We start from the raw sequence: 18,894 nt of genomic DNA, 5'->3' as shown, positions 1-18,894 counted from the left end.
GTCAACACATAGCCATTATTGTCTAAACAGCTGGCAACACAAGTGAGTACAAAGATAATTGTGTTTTGCCTACAGTCAAGCATGGTGGTGGTAGCTTCATGGTCTGGGGCTGCATGAGTCCTGCCAGCACCGGGGAGCTGCGGTTCATTGAGCGGAAACATGAATTAGTCAAGTATGTCTCCTCCAGACCTGAACCCAATTGGGCACCTGTGTGTCACGCAAAAGCACAAGGAAGATGGAGGAGCGCAAGGTGTCTAACATCCACCAGCTCCACCAGCGATGTCATTATGGAGGAATGGAAGAGGATTCAAGCTCGAGCCTGGGGAGACAGAGCCTTCTCCATCGCTGCCCCCCACCCTTGCCCCAAGCACTGAGCGCCTGCTCCGACCTTCCCACCTTCAAAAAACAACTTAAAACCCATCTGTTTAAATCTGTATTTAATGTTGAACTTTTTATACATTGCTGCTTTTCTTTGGTTTGTTTTGTTTCTAGTTCAGTTTGTTGTATTTTAATGTGCCTTTCTGTTCTGTTTTTTTTTTATTTAGCTTTATACTGTTTTTATCTTCCATTGTAAAGCGTCTTTGAGTACCTTGAAAAGCGCTGTACAAATAAAATGTATTATTATTATTATATTATTTATGATGATTCCAGCAACAACCTGTGCAGTGCTGGTGAATTCCATGCCCAAGAGGATTATGGAAGTGTTAGATAACAATGGTGCTCACGCTAAATATTGACACTTTGAACACAATTTGGACGTGTTCGCTGTGAGGTGTACTCACTTCTTTTGCCAGTTAGACAATAATGGCTGTGTGTCGAGTCATTTTCAGTGGATAGTAAACTTATACTAGCTGTACATTGACTCTACTCTAGTACTCTACACCAACCAATGGTGACTCCTGGTCTTTGAAACAAAGGAAGCTCACTGCGGTCTGACATACATTTAATATGATTTTAGCGACGCTGTCTGCTGCCATCGTGTCTGGGATAACTAGCAAGCATTCCTCCCACAGCGGTCATATACTGTGTGTGAATGAACCAACAAAACTCAATAACGCTGGGTTTATGTCGTTTATTTACTATGTAGTATGTACAAAGTGAGAAGATAGCTGTAGAATTGAATCACTGTGAAATAATTCACTTCGGAAGAGACTTCACATCTGGTCTAACCGCTGTGTCCCCTCAAATCTGTGTGACTGCGTTGCATGACGGGGAAAAGGGGAAAAAAAACCCTCTGCTCACTCTTCTGGCTGCTGTCAGTCAAAATCAAAAAACACTCCCCCGGTGAAGCTCAGCTTTCCTGGCAGTGACGTTTTTTCTGGTTTATCCAATCAGGGTCTTACTTTCTGGCTGTGAGCTTCCATGCACCAAAGCTACAGCTTCAATGGAGATTTTCCGTAGTGTTTGTGCTGCTGAAACTCACTCAACAGCAGATTAATGCTCAACATACTCAGGAAATGATGCGCATCCTGGCACACTTTTAATGCACTTTTAAGTTTTAAACATTTCAGTTTAACAATGCATATTTTACCAATTAAATTTAAATGGAAAGCTCAGCTTCCCTTGCAGTTAATGAGCAATCGCCACTGCTCTACACTGACTATTTCTATTGTATTGTCCCGAGAGAAGATAAAATACAATTGCTGAAACTTGAGGGGTGTACTCACCGCACTCTGAGACAGAGACAGAGAGACAGGCAGGGACAGAGTGTCGAGATGAGATGTTGGTCTTCACCTCTCTATCTCATTAAAATAATCCAGTAGATGGTATGCACTGTCGACATGTGTCATTGGATGATTCCCTATTTACGTATCGTGTGCATATCCTGTCTCTCCCCTGTGAATACCTCAGCGACCTCATAGCGAACTATCAGGTGAATAATGGGAATGCCTTTCACAGTCTGCTGCCACTCTCTAACCAGACTGTGATGAGCAGAGAAAATTGAAAGATGGATGGACATCTGTGGGTTCCGGTAATTTGGTGCAATTGTGTTTTGGTCCTCAGGGTAGATTGTAATTTCCCCGAGACAGATGCGGTGGTTTAAAATCCCTGCAGAGCGATGGCCGAGCTGACTGATGGAAGAACTTCAGCTCTTTCCTGGCTCTGTGTAGAAGAGAATTAGCACTGTACAGCCTCACACAGGAACATTGTGCACACAAGTTGGTGGGCACAAAAGAATAGAGTAACTAGGATTAGGAGTCCAGGGTCGTAAACAAACCTTGAATAAAGGACATACAGTATCTTCTTTCCTCACAATTGAGTGAGCTTTATTGTATTGTATTGTATTGTATTGTATGTACTTTATTTATCCCACAGCGGGGAAATTTACTTGTTACTTATTACAGCGTACACTTGTTTTGTGCATCTAGCTTTAGTTAGTTTCGGATGTTATATAGTGTGTTTCGAGGAAAAGGCTTCTTGAGACGTCATCAGTACTTCTGTGAAGAAGGTGTCGGACGTTTCGCTCCTCATCCGAAGAGCTTCGTCAGCGAACTAATAAGTGCTGGTAGCTTAGGCCTTAAATACAGTAAGAGTGGGCCGAATTGGTGTGCCAACACCCTCCTCCTATTGGTTCCTTACACTAAGCCTGGGCGGAGAAGTGGTATAATCCTATCCTGCTATTAACACCTCCGATAAAAGGGAAGTGTCGCTCCCTGAATTGGGTATGAACGACTCTGATACTGGCTCGTTAGCATCTATTGTTCTGGCTCGGCCCTGGCTTCACCTCATTTGCAAGACTAAGAGCTGTGGGTTTCGGTCTCAGTAACCTGCTGAACACAGGGTCCAAATTAAACCTCAAACCACCATTCCGATTCAATGACGGGTTCTGTTGTTTGACAAACACTACATATTTTCAGTTTAGAGGGAAATTTTACAGACAAATCCATGGTTGTGCTATGGGCTCACCAGTCTCACCCATAGTGGCGAATCTGTACATGGAAGAGATGGAGAAACAGGCACTCACATCCTTCCCAGGGACAAAACCAAGGCACTGGTTTCGATACGTGGATGACACCTTTGTCATAATCAAAAAAACAAGAAATTCAGTCTTTCACAGATCACATCAATGCGGTGGACACCAATATCAAATTTACTCGCAAGGACACTAAAGAGAACCAACTAGCCTTCTTAGACTGCAAGGTAAGTATAGGAGAGGACAGACAGCTACTTACAGAGGTCTTTAGAAAGGCCACACACACTGACCAATACCTGCTTTTTGAATCAAACCATCCACTACAACATAAACTAGGGGTTATTAGGACCCTCCAACATAGAGCGGAACAAATACCAACTAGTGCTGAGGGAAGGAAAAAGGAGACACAACATGTCCAGAGAGCGCTCTCAACCTGTGGGTACCCGTGGTGGGCTTTTAACAAATGTCAAAAGAAGAGAGTAGGGAAAGAAACCCAAAAGCCCACAGAAGCAAAAAGGAGAGGAGTGGTAGTCCCTTATGTAGCGGGGGTCTCCGAAAAACTCCAGAGGATCTTATGGCAACACAAAATTCCTACCTATTTCAAACCAGTAAATACCCTGAGACAAAAATTTGTGCATCCTAAAGACAAGGCTCCAAACCAAAAACAGAGCAATGTGGTCTATTCCATCCACTGTAAAGATGAGGAATGCAAAGAGCACTACATTGGGGAAACTAAGCAATTGCTCCAAAAAAGGCTTTATCAACATCGCAGGGACAATTCTAGTGGTCCTCAATCAGCAGTACATCTACACCTGAAAGCTACCAATCACTCTTTTGAGGACAGCGAGGTAAAGATTTTGGCCAAAGAAAACAGATGGTTTGAAAGAGGAGTAAAGGAAGCTATTTTTGTCAAACAACAGAACCCATCATTGAATCGGAATGGTGGTTTGAGGTTTAATTTGGTCCCTGTGTTCAGCAGGTTACTGAGACCAAAACCCACAGCTCTTAGTCTTGCAAATGAGGTGAAGCCAGGGCCGAGCCAGAACAATAGATGCTAACGAGCCAGTATCAGAGTCGTTCATACCCAATTCAGGGAGCGACACTTCCCTTTTATCGGAGGTGTTAATAGCAGGATAGGATTATACCACTACTCCGCCCAGGCTTAGTGTAAGGAACCAATAGGAGGAGGGTGTTGGCACACCAATTCCACCCACTCTTACTGTATTTAAGGCCTAAGCTACCAGCACTTATTAGTTCGCTGACGAAGCTCTTCGGATGAGGAGCGAAACGTCCGACACCTTCTTCACAGAAGTACAGATGACGTCTCAAGAAGCCTTTTCCTCGATGGACAACTCCTGTACGACTGAGAGCCTACACAGACGTATATAGTGTGTTATAAGGCACACAAACCAGTGATTTGACAATACAAGTTCTTTTGCTGTTACTTTTTGTCTACGTTTCCGTCAGCCGTGTCGATAGATGGATAGAGAGACAGATTATGACTTTAAACATCTTTAAAACTTTTTTTAGGGCATGCAGCCAGCTCAAGAAAAAAAAAAAGAAAAATAAAGATAAACAACAAAAAAATCACCCAAAAATATAACAACACCACCACTGGCTAGCATATGTTACCAATACCGGTTTAAAAGAACAGATTGTATTAAAAAAAAGTTTATATTTTTCACAATTATGAATTAAACTTCATAAAAATTGTCCTAAATTGTCCCAAATTTTTACCTGAATAAGACTGGTCACTCATGGTTGTTTTCTATTCACGTACATGTGCGTGGCAGGGCCACAAAAACGGTCTCAGAGAAGGGATCAACAATTTGCAGTCATGATTTTGTTACAATAGGCACCGTCTAGGCAGCTGGGGAGCTCACTGCATAAAGTCCCTTTAAACTACAGCATTTCTGTGTATTTCCATTTCCCACTTCCCCATTATATCAAGTAGAAAATGGAATAATCATCCAAACACAATGGAATTAAAACTGGTCAGTTCCTTCATCAATTATTTGAATCTTCGTACTGAATCAGGCGAGGTTTACATTAGCCATATGCGTCTTCTGGCAGGCTACTGCTCGGTACACAAGGTACGGTAAGTTAGCATACACATGGAAAGAGGGCGGACTCACAAGAAACACCACAGACTCAGATGATTCTGCTCAAGTTAGTCACTGGACTCACAGGAAATGCTGCAGGCTCAGATGATTTGATGCACTGACTCCACTCGACTGAATGAATCAGGTCTTGTATTCAGGGCTGTCTTATATTTTCTGCTTATACATTGTATCTGTTATAGATTCTAAATAATATATCTTTGTTTTGTTAAAATGCCTTGTTCCTGTCATCCAAATAGTTAAAAAAAATGAAACAAAATACTCAGTTGCCACTTGATGCCATTGTCCACATCACATCGCATAAAAAAATAATGAACACATTTTCTGACAACAATGACAACAACCTACTGTGGCTTTTTTTTTTTTACCAAGACAATTTTTTAATGCAAACGAGCAAGAATTTTTATTTTTGTGGATCTCAGGAGAGTAGGCTATATGTATGTAGGCTCGGTCTTACTCACTTCTTTGGAGTTTGATGCAGAGGCAAAAAAAGAGAATAATTCACTTACATGTTTTCAGATACTTCTTAGACCCATTTATTTATTTATTTTTATAAATTTACAAGCTAAATCGAGTAGCCACGCTCACGGTGGCCTCACCTTACGTTTCTTCCCTGTTTTGACAGGAAATCTGCAAATTCAGCAGTTTTAACTTAAGAAAATATTAAAAACAATTGGAATCATACAGGAAATACATTTATAACACAGTTCCATCCATCCATCCATTTTCTATGCCGCTTCTCCTCATTAGGGTCGTGGGGGCATGCTGGAGCCGATCCCAGCCAGGCGAGGTACAACCTTGACTGGTCGCCAGCCAATCGCAGGGCACATATAGACAAACAACCATTCACACTCACATTCATACCTATGGACTATTTAGAGTTGCCAATTAACCTAACATGCATGTTTTTGGATGTGGGAGGAAACCGGAGTACCCGGAGAAAACCCACGCACACACGGGGAGAACATGCAAACTCCACACAGAAATGCCCAAGGGAGAATCAAACTGGCTCTTCCCGATCTCCAGACAACACAGTTCCATGGACAAATATTAATATTTATTTTATGTTATTATACCGCACGTCACTGTTCAAGTGAACCAGATCACTTCCATAAAATAAAACGAGTTTACTACCCCTACTTCTATGAGGGCGCTTCCTCAGACATTGACCTGCGCATGCGCTAACCCACAGCCCGGAGCCTCTTCTCTTTTGATTTGAGCAGCGTGGGGATGCGCCACACAGTCCCACTATATTGCAAGCTTTCCCGTTAGTAGTGCATCATCGGCTGCACCTGCTTACTCCGTTGTTGTGGAGCTGGATCTCTGGGAGGGGTCTTTATTTCGTTGGGAGCTTTTTTTGTTTTAAAACAAGATTTTTATTTTCCTCCGGAGAGAAATAAGAGAAGCAATTCAGCACCACACGATTGAGGAGAGCGTTGAGATTTGAGGCAATTTTGTGGGAATACACTGCGAACCTTTTACATACTTTGTGGACCTTTCATTCGAGGTTGAAGGTGAGTTTGTCGTGTTTGCTCTGCTAGCATCCTAACGTTCTCTCTCCACTTGTCCTGTCTTGCTAACATTAGCTTAGGCGAGGTACGCCCGGCTTCCATTCTTCATTGTGCCGTGCATGGCAGTGCAATATACCAGCGCCGAAACACCAAACCAAACCATAGTTGCAGCACCTCCACGCTCCCCAGCTTGTTTATGGTCTTCAACCGGATGGTGCAAATTACGTCGGACACTTTGCTAACGTCACTCGTGGATGCTGCTATCCAGGGAGTCCAGTGCTGAACGCCTCATTCGCCTCAAAGCAGGGATATATGCTGCTCGGGCGAAAGCATGCTAGGCTAGCTAGCTACGGGCTAAGCTAACATGCTACTTGATTAGAATATCAGTCCCACTTCCAAACTTCGTCAAGCATTTTTCGATCTCTCATTTCGACAGATTTATTGCATAGTCGTTCGTATGGTGTTTTGCATTCATTGCTTCCTTTGATCACATTTGGTGGTATCCCTACAGGACTAATGACCGGAAAATCAAGCAGCAGGGCACATGAGAAACGTTACTTCATATTCTCCAGGGTGCGTTTAACAGCGAGAGCACATTTAGAAAACTGGCAAGGCATTATAAAAACACATGGGACGATAGCACACCATTTTTCATCATGTAGTGAAAAACTGAAGCTATGGACTACTCTGCACGGCACTGTGCACCTAACCATCATTGTTTTAGATGACCAATAAACAAACATCTGCTCTTGGTTAAAGTGCCATTCCTAGCCATTCATTGATTTTCACCTGAATCCAGGTTAAAAGCCATCATTTTATGTGACGACTACTACCATTTTCCCATTGCAAAGCCCTCCACAAGCTTCTAAATCTTTGACCCAGTGTAGTCGGATACATTCTCTTCCTGTAACTGGAGATGGAATCCCAGGGGCCTCTGTGGGGTCACTTGGTGGCTGTTTTTAGAGTCTGGGCTTACTGTATGCTGGGCAAAGCGGGATACAATGTTTCAAACGTCGCTTTGTCAGCCCTTAATAGTGAAACTTTTAACTTCCAATCTGTTGTTTAGAAGTTGCACCCCTGCTGTTGGCTATATGGTATGAAAAATGGAACCATAAAATCACCTTCATGTAGACAAAATCATATTTCACTTACTTTTTCAAGAGAACATACAGAGGCTGAGGCGTCTCAGCCTCTGTATGTCTTTAAGGAGACTTTAGATGTGAGAAGACATTGTCTGATGGAGCTCTAGCAGGACTTCCAGTAGCACGCAGCGGGGCTCCAAGTGAGAGAGCAGTCGGCAAACCCATTGTCTTCCATCGGTGAGAGAGGCTGGTCATCTAGTCCGATAAATTCAATTAGATTTCGGGTCATTTGCATTAGACTTCTGACTGTCAAGCACATACGGGTGAGTGTTCAGCATTTTGGCTACATTAGCCGCCGTTTGACTGATGATCACATCGTGAGCCTCGAAAAGTCACCATGCTCTGTTCTTCAAATGCTGTATTAAATTAAAGCTTTTTAACGTGCTATTCTGGCGAGATATTTTTCGTGGCATGTTTTGCAGGGTGCAAAATGTATATTACTCTCTCAAACGACAGGTACGTTACCATTTTTAAAATATGTAGATTAATAATATATAGACATAATGCCTAATGCCTAATATATAGACATGCCATATAGTTACCTTTACATTCGTATTACCCAGTATAGTGCATATAATCAACAAATAAGCTATTTAAGACATAAATAAAACTGTCTCGCAGTAAATGTGTTCCGGATATGTGGAGGGCAGGAAGTGATGTCGGGGGTTTAGAGTTGAGTTTTAGCTTGTCGTGGATTATGGCTGCAACAGTAACCCGTGTTTTGACTGTGATGATCTCATCATGATTATTATGTTGTTAATATTGTGCCTGTTGTGAGCTAATTTAAACCTGCAATACAAGCTTGTTTTTTTCACCAATCAAGTCTGGTGCTTGTCTCACCGAACAATCACTGACACAGAATGAACAATGTAGAATTCTACATTCACAATTTGAATGCACCTTCTGAATTCCTTATATTTGTATTTTAGTTCAATTATTTTTATGCTTGAAAATGAGAGATCGGGAAGACCTGGGTTTGATTTTCCCGTGGGCATTTCTGTGTGGAGTTTGCATGTTCTCCCCGTGCGTGTGTGGGTTTTCTCCGGGTACTCCGGTTTCCTCCCACATCCAAAAACATGCATGCTAGGTTAATTGGCAACTCTAAATTGGAGACTCTAAATTGTCCATAGTTATGAATGTGAGTGTGAATGGTTGTTTGTCTATATGTGCCCTGCGATTGGCTGGCGACCAGTCCAGGGTGTACCCCGCCTGTCGCCCGAAGTCAGCTGGGATAGGCTCCAGCATGCCCCCGCGACCCTAAAGAGGAGAAGCGGTATAGAAAATGGATGGATGGATATAATTATATAAATAATAATAATAAAGCTGTTTGACCTCCTGAGCCACTGCTGGCCATATAGTGGCGAGATAGAAGAACAATGTTTACTTCTTTCACTGATTATTGAAAAATGATTATATAAAGATAAACAAAATATATGAAAAATATGTCTTTTGAATTGTCTTATATTCAGTGTTGTCTTATATCCAGGTCAATATAGTATGTTTTGCATGGTACACCTTACAAGCTCAGTCAAATTAGTACAAAAACCTACAAAGTACTTCCTGATGAATCACCTGTAAACATAATTAAGTAACATACTTTATAGCACGTCCAAAATAAACAAGCATACACTAACTTCTTCCAATGGCGTATTTAAGAACATGGAATATGACTCTTACGGTGCCCCTACTGCATGTAAACAGCATGCAAACATTAGTAAAGGCAAAGCTGAGCACAGCAACACAAATTCTAGTAGAGCATACAAAGTTCAGAAAAAATGTTGATTTTGTTGTATTCCACCATGCCATTTGAGATTATAATTATAGGGATGGCGGTATTAACACTGTTTGTGTTACTTGGCATGAGGAAAAGCCATTATTCACACTGTGACAATGCAATCAATAGCAGTATGGGGTGTACTGTGCTTCCTCTCTCCAGGGAGAGCAAGCAATGTTGGCCGAGCACCATGGCACCCCTGTTAGCATTGTACGGGGACGGAGCTTTGAGGTAGCCATGGTACCCAAGCATGCTGGAACAGGATTACTCCTCTTCGACAATCTCTCACTCCGACTGAAACACAAGTGTTTGATACACTTGAAAAGGCCGAAAGATAACACCACAGAGACAGCTCTGAACTGTTGATAAAAACTGTCTGATCTGCAAACAGATCCACCAGGTTTTTAGCTGTCATTTTGTTTCCTGGTGTAAAATATATCATGTAATGTATGACAGATTAGAAAGTCTTTGAAATTCCCTTTGGCTTCTGCTTCCATGATTTTTGTTAGCATAAGCCTTACGCACTTTCCCAGTGTGTTTATGTGATATGTTCTAGATTCATTGGCTATTTTTATAGTCCACTGTGAACTATGAGGGTACAAGAAGAAGAGCTCTATTGTTTCAGCTGAGACAATAAAGTAGATGATCCAGCAGGGGTTGAAAATTCAGTGTCAGCAGTAAATAGGTGCGGCTCGCGAGAATGACGTTATTATCCTGAGTGCTTAAGACCACGGCCACACCCGCCATGCTCAGCAAATGATCTGTTGATATTATGCTATAGTGTTAATATTCATAAGCCTACCAAGCTGTATTTTTTACATTGTTCCACGTTCTGTGGTATTCATAGCCCGTGGTTGAGGATGTATTCACTTATTTTAGTGTAAATACTAATTCTACACAGAGGAAATTCTAGCAAATACAATGGAGCCTCAAAGTTCATGCTGTGATGCTGGTCACCTTCTGATATTTTAGGATTTGGACAACATTTCACCAGAGGAAATACAAGTTGAAGGGCCCAAACGTAGTACAATTTGGAGTTTAACCAACATTTTCTTAAAGAATATGCCATACAAGTCTTTTTTGCTTTTTCATGCTTTTTTGTGAGGTCACCACAAAAGGGTATCAGTGAGGGCGATAACCTTCGAACCAGAAGTGGAACTTACTTTGACATAGAGAGAGGTCACGCTGCTCAGTACAATACGATACACAAATACATTTTACCAAACCGATGCTAACATAAATCCACATATTAGCCACTACAGTCGTCTCTCGCCACTTTGTGCTTCAAATTTCCCGGCCTCACTCAATCACGGTTTTTCAAAAAATATATTAATGAATGAATCATGCTGTTTTTGGTTGACTAGGGTCTATTATTATGTAAAAAATATTCAAGATTCAAGAGATTCAAGAGAGTTTTATTGTCATGTGCATGGTAAAACAGCAGTAATACCATGCAATGAAAATCTTATTCTGTTCATTCTCCCAAGAAAAGAAAGAAAACACAAGAAAGAATAAGAACATAAACATAAACATATATACCAATAAATTAAGCAGCAACAAAAAGAAGAGACATTCATACAAATAAATATACAAATAAATAAGTAATAAATAAATAAAGTGCTATGAGTGTGTGTTGCGTGCGGCGTGTGTGAGTGCTTTGTTGAGAAGCCTGATGGCCTGTGGGTAAAAGCTGTTTGCCAGCCTTGTGGTCCTGGACTTCAAACTCCTGAACAAGATAAAACTCAACTGTGAACCTCAGAGGTCACTTCCTGTCTACCACTCATCTCTCCTAGGGAACACATTTACAGCAACACACATGAGCGCTTATGACTTGTTTACTTATTTTATTTGTTCAAATCTCCTTTGGACATCTCTGTGTGGAGTTTGCTTGTTCTCCCTGTGTGTGCGTGGGTTTTCTCCGGATACTTCGGCTTCCAAAAAAATGTTAGGTTAATTGGCCGCTCTATATCGTCCTTAGGTATGAATGTGAGTGTGGCCTCGATCTTCTCCTGCTGTTTATGTTCTCTCTCAGATTCTTTTGTAAGAAAATCTAGAATGGCATTGTGTTGCATTTTACTATTCCATACTGGGATTTCAGCTTTTGAATGGTCCTGGAGTGCTGGAGTGGTGTGTGGTGTAGCAGAGGGTTTTAGCCATGTACTCTTCTGGTGTGCTGACTTCAGTTGGTATAGTAGTAGTGTGTTGAAAACAAATCGAGTGATTCCAAAAGTTTAACAAACTTTGATAATCTGGTGTGCTGTCCACATACATGTATGGTCATGTTGTTTACATGTTTTATTTAGCTCACTGACAATTCCTGACTATCAATACTGTATGCTGAATACAATAAACATATCTCTGTTGGTGGACTAGAGTGACAGACTTACTTCACTACGATGTGCCACGTTACATGAGTGACGAGATGGCTAATATAAAAAGGCGAACGTCACAGTACAGTTCAGTGATGTAGCTCTACAATAACCGCGTGAGCTAGCTAGCTACTGTAGCTAGCGAGCGATTTTAAAATATAACTTACAATTAACAGGATAATGTGGTCGCTATCTAATCATTGTCTAATCATTTCTGAAATGCAGTAGAGTGCAGTGAAGTAACGGTGTTAGTCGACCAGTTATAACTAGCGACAACCAACAATTCAAAACACGATGAATATTTGTGTGGAGTAGCAAAGGATTGAATATCAATGTGAGAATCAATAATTATGCTTAATTACTTACATTTATATCCTTCTTTCGGTCTCCGCTGTGCCTTCTTGTCAGTGGGAGTGTTGTATCCGAGGAAACTCCTCCTACACCTACATTACAAGTGCGGTCCCTTACCGCACTTGGTCTCTAGGGCTGTACACTGCGTAGCCCTTAGACCAGGGGCCACCAACACAGTGCCTGTGGGCACCAGGTAGCCCCCCACGACCACATGAGGTGCCCGCAGGCCTGCTTTTCATTCAGGTTTTCAGTTAATAATGTGAGAACACTAGGAAGAAATGTATTCTGAAACATAAAATGTGAGTTGTGGATACCAGCATTTTGTGAATGTTTTGGTAAAACGAGCATATTTGATTTGTTTGGGTTGAAATAAGGTATGAAAATCATTTCTACAAAAATGAGTAGCTCGTGGCCATTTTCATTTTCTAAAAGTAGCTCTCGCAAGAAAAAACGTTGGTGACCCCTGCCTTAGCTCTCAACCCTTGATTTAAGGAAAAGTGGGACAGGGTTAAGATAATGGTTAAGGAGTTGAATTGGGATTGATTTAATGTGATTTTTCCTGGATTTTTTTTGCATTCTGTAACTCACGGTTACAATAAACCTACCATGAAAATTCTGGGCTGTTCATGTCTTGGTAAAGGGCTAGGCCTCTGACAGTGGTTCTCAATTATTTTCTGTCATGACCTCACTGGGGGACAGAAATGTTTTCGTGCGGCAGATAATATTGTTGATCTAGATGCCCTTACATGCTAAACAGATTTTCTCTGCCAGGGAAAAGTGTAAGATACTCTTCTCCTGTTCCATAGATTTTATTTGATGCAAATTTGGTGACAGAGGGGGAATGTGGGGACAAGAGGAGGGACAATACAGAGAGAGACAACAACACCAGCAACAACAACGATTGCACCGACAATAACAAAGCAACAGAAACAAATAAGAGGACTACATCAGCAAATGTCTGTAACGGTCATAAATGGAAATAATAAAATACTATCAACAGCCACAGTGATAATACTGTATCTAAACAGTCATACTTATTAGTGGTAACAGTGGTAATTAAACGATTAACTATAATAGTGAACAGATTGACAATAACTTCAATAACTGACATCACAATCACTGTAATAAAATCAACAACATAACACCATGGATAAATCAGTGAGTTATGTGGTGAAGTATGTACTGTATGTACTGTGAACGTGTATACAGTATGTGTGCATGTACGGGCATCTCTGTAGTTGTGTATGCGTGCATGTCTGCATGTACACTATATATACGTGCATACGTGCGCGCGCATGTGTGTACCTGTAATTGTTCATGAGAGTGTGTGAAAGGTGAGGCACTGCCTCCCACCACCCAGCATGCCCTGCCCCACACAAACAGCCCCCAAGACAGGTGAGAGACCACACCCTACAAGGGGGCCACACACCAGCGGGCCCACCCCCCAGGGAGCAGGGCCGCCCGGCATCACCCCCCACCCGAAGGAGGCCCGGGCGGCAGAGGTGCAACACCCAGCACCCGCCCCCACGGAGCCAAACCCCATCTACCCCCCCCAAAAAATAATAATAATTAAAATAAATTAAAAAAATAGTAGAAATAAATAATTCAAATGAATAAATACATAAATATACGTGTCCGTAAACAAGGATGCTGACATTTGAAATATCTTCCTGCCATATTGATTGTGAGGATTTATTGCCCTTTGCGCGACATGCCAATTGACAAAAAGTACTATTGTCAGAAAATGGTCAGGCAAGGGCTGCAAAGGTTGCGCCTGCACGACATCATTAATTAAACGGAGACGAGACTTGTGTTCCTATCAGTGGGAAATTGATTATACAGAGGAGACATTTTTCATACACAGCCTAAGACAGGGCTACTCAACTACATAATGAAGAGGGCCACAGTTTGAAAAATGTAAGGGCCCAAGGGCTGGACGCGTGGTGTCCCATTATGCTTACCTGACACATTTTGAATGCTTTTATTTGATATGACTGATGTTTAAACACAAAGTTCTATGTTTGTGGAATGCTACGATGTTTCAATCATAGCATTCCACAAATATTGAACCTCGTGTTTTAAACAAAGCTGCATGGAAGGTGCATCACAGCAATATTTTAAGTAAACAAAACAAAAGTGTATCAAATTGCTGGGTTGCATGTGACGATTGAACATGTGGAAATCGTTCAAATGGGGATTTTGAAAAAAGTTATTACTGAGATGGAAACCACCAAAAAACAGAAAAAGGTGGCTGCTAAAGCCGTCACTCTCATTGAGTGGAGCCAAGTCTGAACATGACTACAACAGCCAAAATTTATACTTAAAGTTAAAATATTGTTAGAACTCCAAAATGCTCCTGGAAATGGCAAATGCAGAAAAAAATTGCCTCACAACAGAAAACTATAGCTTCTTCATTTCCTCATACGGTTTCATCTCAATGCTTTAACAGTAAAAGTGCGGAATTATTCAATAAACACCATAAATATACCACCGTGATTTCAAAATGGGTTGTTGCAAAAAAACTAAATTGAAAAGTAATAATATATAAAAGAAGGGAAAAAAAAGTGCATGTATTTAAACCCGTGACGTGATCGCGTTGTTTACAACAAATTAATGTTCATACGCAATACCTCCATGGAGTAACAGTGCAGCAAAACGCTGGACACAAACACAAATATATTCATGCAGACTGATTTGGTGTAAGATCCCAGATAGAGATGTTAGAAGGATTATTTTCATCTGATACATTGATCATGTCTAATGCGGAAGGTAAGCTTTCACTGCAGTTTGATCGTCGTATTTATGCAACACACCATGCACACTCACACAATTCAAGCAAATCATTTCTGTGGTATGTGATCGGATTGTCAAATGTTTGCCTCCCATCCGAACACTGGAAGTGACATGGTGGGCTTTAAGGTCACGTGGTTGCAACCCAGAAATAAAAATAGGTAGCATCACAGGAGTATTTCAAGCAATAATAAAAGTGCATAAAATAAATTACTTAATTACAACTGCTAGTATGCGGTCCTTCGTCATCTCTGCATCAGTGAATGGCTGATTCCTTTGAGCAAGGAGCCATGCTTCATGGAGGGAAGCTATAGTTGCTGTCTGTTGTGTAGAGCAGGACCGAAAGAAGACAATCCCGCATTGCTCATAGTTGTCTTTTAAAGTTTTTCATTTCTGTGTGCACGTATCCGAACTGAGGGAACGGACTGCATAAAAGTTTTGATGCTTCGTCTGAAAGTGCCTGCGTATTTTGTCGTCTACTCGATTTTGAAAGTCTGATTTTCAGCGTCTACTTTTCTACTTTTCAAAGCGCCATGTTTCTTTAAACGGCGAGGCGTCTTCTAGTGATGCTTCATTGTGACATGTATGACTTGCTGTAGCCCACTGCGGAGTACTGCATGAATGACCACTTCTCTAGTGAGACTCAATGGTTCACATTATTTGAGTAATGTTTGGTAGGCCAAATGAAAAGCTTTTTCATGTTGAATTGTCCTGGCCTAAAAATTGAGAGGAAAATGTGTTAAGTTCTCATACAGCACCAAGCAACAGCGAGATTTTTTTTCGCCATCTTAACGATTTCTCTGCAGCCTCCTGCAGATGTCACACTCTCACACAGGGGAAAACATACTGTATTAATTTTGACAAGATTGAATTGTAGCAGCATTTTTCTTTTGTTGTTTCCTGGCCTTGTCTGTTATGATTGTCTGAAATGAAAACAAAGCCTTTTGTGCACACCTATAAGCAAAAGCAGCTTGGCTCATCCCCAAATTTGATCTGTCACACTCAAGTGCTGCTGTCCATGGGGCCCAGGATGGTTGTAGTTGTATGGTCGTAGTTGTATTCCCAAAGGAGCCCTGGGAGCAGACCCTGTCCGCGGTCTGCGCTGGCCATTGTAGCTTTTTGTGGTTGCATGGATGCTACTTTCCACTAAGTTATTCTTGTTTTCTCGATTGACTTTGTTTGTGTTTTAAATATAAGTGCCATTTTCTGTATTTTTTCAAAGTGCTTTTGCAAGTGATTCCCAAAGCGTTTTGCCAATAAATTGTGTTACAGCTTGATGACCAATAAAAATTGCCCCACAACCCCATTAGCTTAAGTTTGGGGAGAGCCTCCACTTACAAATGTGGATCAACAGTTCTTTGAAAATATTTTTGAATACATCTCATAATATATGGCAGGCTTAACGCATGCAGGGAATGTCTTAGTCCAGTAGGAATGGTCCTTCAAAAAAAAAATTGCAGCAGCAGCATGGAGGTTTTAATGAATAAGCACTAACAATGTCGTTTAGTGAACTGTACCTAATTTGTCTGAACATGGTCGTCTCATCCGCAGTGTCTGTTTTTCCCTCCATGTAAGTACACCCCTGCTTGTTGCTCACTGTTTCTGCTGCTTCTTGTTTGTTTTTTTTCCAAACTAGTCTGTAGTGCAAACTCTGTTCAGAGCATTTTGCCAAAAAGCCCTCCAAGTCTAATCTTATCTGTTATTCTGGCCGCCAGTATGGAGCACCCACCAAGCTCCACCCTCGCTGTGTTTGTGTTCTGCTTTGGTACATTGACTTTTCTTTTGTTCAGCAACTGCTTTTCATCTCTCAGTACGCTGACCAGGGGCGAGGCTATAATTTTTATATTTGGGACTAATCATGGAAATGTGGTGTGGGAGTCTGGGAACTTACTCTTCATTCATGGCAATTTTCTGTTTCCCTAGTTATTCCAAAGTTACACATATATCTAATACAATTTGAAACAAAACTCTTAAGCTAAGATAAGATGATGTTTTCAACAAATAAACCAAAAAAAAGGGTGTTCAGGGCTTAGAGCCCGTAGCTGCTGACTGTTTTCCCCCTACATTTCTTGCTTGACTCACTGTTGATTTCCCTTACAATCATGTCATTTTTGGACACTGCTAGACTAATTGTGCATGGTTAACAATTAAAGGGAAACTGCCATTTTTTTTTAAAATTTTGCCCGACATCCACAAACCCTTTGTGAGACTAGAACAATGCAGGTAATGGGGATTCACCTATTCCGCCTATAATGCCCTTTAAAAAAATATCAGAAAATCTCCAACAACGTTTTATATACGTACATGCTAACATGATAGCATGCAATACTACATGTATAGTACATAGTACTATAGTATATTGGTCTTTTGGGGATTTGTTAGCGCTAACAATCTTCGTCATTCTTCAAAAGTGCAGTTTTCCTTGAAGAAAAAAACCCAAAATGTATCTCATAATGGGCTCCTTCATGTTTTGCTGTAATAGATGCCCTGACAAAAATTGTATTTGCTGTTGATCGCAAATCGTGAAACATCCATCCATCCATCCATTTTAGTCAAAACAAAGGAAATATTAACACATGTTTTCCTCATCAAAGGCATGTATGTTGATGGATAAAGGTATTCCGCATTTCCCGTGTAATTCTACATTTACTAACTAGGCTACACAGCTTATCGGTCTTATTGGATTTTTTTTTAGTTTAGTGCAAACATTAAAAAAAATGCAAAAAAAGAAATGGAAAAACTACTAAACCTTTTTTTTTTTTTTTTTTTTTACTTAATATGACCTTATTTCTTTGCCCAGTTAATGCTGATCATGTATTAACCTCATTTGTTAATACATCCACGGGAGTAAACTTAATCCATGTCCGTGTGGACTCACAGAGGGTGGAATAGAATCTGGAGACAAACCATCATGCAATGGGGATAATAAGAGATGAAAGTTCAGCATGGATAGGTTATGGTACACATAGGTTTAGGTTAGGGGTTGTACAAAGTGCGGCCCGGAGCTGTTTTTTTATTGGCCTGCAGCACATTCAAAAAATATAATTTAACAAGAAAACGAAAAAAAAAAAACATCAGTAAAAATTAACAGTAATTTTACACAAAGTCAAAATATTAGGAGGAAAAAAAGAGAAAAAATCACAATTTTATGAGAATAATGTCGTCATATTATGAGGAAAAATAACATCATTTTTGTAGCATAAAGTTTAAATATTAAAGAAAAAAGACTATTTTTTAAGTTGTGGTATGAGAAACAAACAAAATAACAAAGTTGTAATTTTTTGAATATTATTATGTTCAAGTTATAATGTTACAAAAATAAAGTCAAAATATTATGGGAATAACGTCATAATTACAAGAAGAACATTTACAAGAAGAAAGTTCAAATAGTTGGAAATGTGGGTGTCTTGGTTCTGCCCATGCTGGGTGGTAGGAAGCAGTACCTCACCTTTCATACGTTCTAAGTAACAATTCCATGTACACACATGTGCACACATGCACGTGTATATATACGCATGCATACATATAGACATGCATACATACACACCTACAGAGATACCTGTACACGCATACATACAGTACACACACACAGTACATACTCACTTCCCCACGTAACTCACTGATTTAGCTATGGTATTGTCATGTTGTTATTTGTATTATAGTGATGTTGATGTCGGGAATAAGATTACTACCAGTTATTGTCGATATTATTATTATTATTATTATTATGGTTAATATTTTCACTATTAGGGGCCGCACGGTGACCGAGTGGTTAGCATGCCCTTTGTCTCCTTTTCTTTTCTTCTCTATCCCCTCCTGCTCCGGTCCGGCCTCTCCAAATTTGCATTACAATAAAACATAAAATAATGAAGAGTAGAGAGAAGAGTCTTACACTTTTCCCTGGCAGAGCAAATCTGTTCTGC

General features: G+C 40.6%; 1 protein-coding gene across 3 annotated transcripts in view; it reads left to right on the top strand.

The window, feature by feature from the left end:
• Nucleotides 1-6,238: 6,238 nt before the first annotated feature.
• The window catches only part of ctnna2 (catenin (cadherin-associated protein), alpha 2), a 316,834-nt gene continuing 304,178 nt past the window's right edge, over nucleotides 6,239-18,894 (top strand). For all 3 annotated transcript variants that reach the window (XM_054779585.1, XM_054779584.1, XM_054779587.1), the window contains exon 1: nucleotides 6,239-6,548. The gene's annotated coding sequence lies outside the window, so the exon portion shown is untranslated. The remainder of the gene's footprint in view (nucleotides 6,549-18,894) is intronic.

This window comes from Dunckerocampus dactyliophorus, chromosome 6, assembly GCF_027744805.1.
Source record: "Dunckerocampus dactyliophorus isolate RoL2022-P2 chromosome 6, RoL_Ddac_1.1, whole genome shotgun sequence".
In the NCBI taxonomy this organism is placed as follows: Eukaryota; Metazoa; Chordata; class Actinopteri; order Syngnathiformes; family Syngnathidae; genus Dunckerocampus; species Dunckerocampus dactyliophorus.
Note: the sequence above shows the minus strand (reverse complement) of the source record. Positions and strands in the feature narration are given on the sequence as shown.